The 2,276-nt window shown below is 40.8% G+C and overlaps 1 non-coding gene across 1 annotated transcript; it reads right to left on the reverse strand.

Moving 5' to 3' along the window:
• Positions 1-516: 516 nt before the first annotated feature.
• On the reverse strand, positions 517-620 carry LOC130938082 (small nucleolar RNA R71). Its single transcript, XR_009069263.1, has one exon. It is a non-coding gene; the product is annotated as a small nucleolar RNA R71 (small nucleolar RNA).
• Between the last annotated feature and the right edge of the window lie 1,656 nt (positions 621-2,276).

A 2,276-nucleotide genomic window follows, 5' to 3' on the forward strand; every position in this document is an offset into this window, starting at 1 on the left:
AAAGGAATTCTTGTTGAAGCTGATCCTGAACCTGAAAGGACCTTGAAGAGGAAGTTAAGAGTAGCTAAAGCGCAACACTCTGAAGAGGACCCAACTGAAATTTTCAAACAGGAAAAAGATATGGCAGTCGAATCCAACAACAATGCAAGGAAGATACTTGGTGACTTTACTGCACCAAATTCCAACTTACATGGAAGAAGCATCTCAATTCCTGCCATTGGAGCAAACAACTTTGAGCTAAAGCCTCAATTAGTTTCTCTGATGCAACAGAATTGCAAGTTTTATAGACTTCCATCAGAAGATCCTTTTCAGTTCTTAAATGAATTCTTACAGATCTGTGATACTGTTAAGACCAATGGAGTTGATCTTGAGGTCTACAGGCTTATGCTTTTCCCTTTTGCTGTAAGAGACAGAGCTAAAGTATGGTTGGACTCTTAACCTAAAGATAGCCTAAACTCTTGGGATAAGCTGGTCACGGCTTTCTTAGCCAAGTTCTTTCATCCTCAAAAGCTGAGTAAGCTTAGAGTGGATGTTCAAACCTTTAGACAGAAAGAAGGTGAATCCCTCTATGAAGCTTGGGAAAGATACAAGCAACTGACCAAAAAGTGTCCTTCTGACATGCTCTCAGAATGGACCATTTTGGATATATTCTATGATGGTCTGTCTGAATTATCTAAAATGTCACTGGACCATTCTGCAAGTGGATCTATTAACCTAAAAAAAACGCCTGCAGAAGCTCAGAAACTCATTGAGATGGTTGCAAATAACCAGTTCATGTACACTTCTGAAAGGAATCCTGTGAGTAATGGGACGCCTCAGAGGAAGGGAGTTCTTGAAATTGATGCTCTAAATGCCATATTGGCTCAGAACAAAATGTTGACTCAGTAAGTCAACATGATTTCTCAGAGTCTGAATGGATTGCAAAATGCATCCAACAGTACTAAAGAGGCATCTTCTGAAGAAAAAGCCTATGATCCTGAGAACCCTGTAATGGCAGAGGTGAATTACATGGGTGAAGCCTTTGGCAACACCTATAACCCTTCATGGAGAAATCATTTGAATTTTTCATGGAAGGATCCACAGAAGCAAGGCTTCAATAATAACAATGGTGGAAGAAATAGGTTTAGCAATAGCAAACCTTTTCCATCATTATCTCAGCAATAGACAGCGAATTCTGAGCAGAGCCCCTCTAGCTTAGCAAACATAGTCTCTGATCTATCTAAGGCCACTTTAAGTTTCATGAATGAAACAAGGTCCTCCATTAGAAACTTGGAGGCACAAGTGGGTCAGCTGAGTAAGAAAATCATTGAAACTCCTCCTAGTACTCTCCTAAGCAATACAGAAGAGAATCCAAAAAGAGAGTGCAAGGCCATTGATATAATCAAAATAGCCGAATCCAAAGAGGAAGGGGAGGACGTGAATCCCAATGAGGAAGACCTCATGGGACGTCCTCCAGACAGAAAGGAGTTCCCTATTGAGGACCTAAAGGAATCTGAGGCTCATATAGAGACCATAGAGATTCCATTAAACTTCCTTCTGTCATTCATGAGCTCTGAGAACTATTCTTCCTCTGAAGAGAATGAAGATGTAACTGAAGAGCAAGTTGCTCAATATCTAGGAGCCATCATGAAGTTGAATGCCAAGTTGTTTGGTAATGAGACTTGGAAAGATGAACCTCCCTTGCTTATTAGTGAACTAAATACATGGGTTCAGCAAACTTTACCTCAAAAGAAACAAGATCCTGGTAAATTCTTAATACCCTGTACCATAGACACCATGTCCTTTGAGAAGGCTCTGTGTGACCTGGGGTCAAGTATAAATCTTATGCCACTCTCTGTAATGGAGAAACTGTAGATCTTTGAGGTAAAAACTGCAAGAATATCATTAGAGATGGCAGACAAGTCAATAAAACAAGCTTATGGATTGGTAGAGGATGTGTTAGTGAAGGTTAAAGGCCTTTACATTCCTGCTGATTTCATAATCTTAGACACTGGGAAGGATGAGGATGAACGCATCATCCTTGGAAAACCCTTCCTAGCCACAGCAGGAGCTGTGATTGATGTTGACAAAGGAGAGCTAGTCCTTCAATTAAATGGGGACTACCTTGTGTTTAAAGCTCAAGGATCTTCCTCTGCAACCATGGAGAGGAAGCATGAACAGCTTCTCGCAATGCAGAGTCAAACAGAGCCCCCACAGTCAAACTCTAAGTTTAGTGTTGGAAGGCCACAACCAAACTATAAGTTTGGTGTTGAACCCCCACATTCAAACTCTAAGTT

This window comes from Arachis stenosperma, chromosome 6, assembly GCF_014773155.1.
Source record: "Arachis stenosperma cultivar V10309 chromosome 6, arast.V10309.gnm1.PFL2, whole genome shotgun sequence".
Classification (NCBI taxonomy): Eukaryota; Viridiplantae; Streptophyta; class Magnoliopsida; order Fabales; family Fabaceae; genus Arachis; species Arachis stenosperma.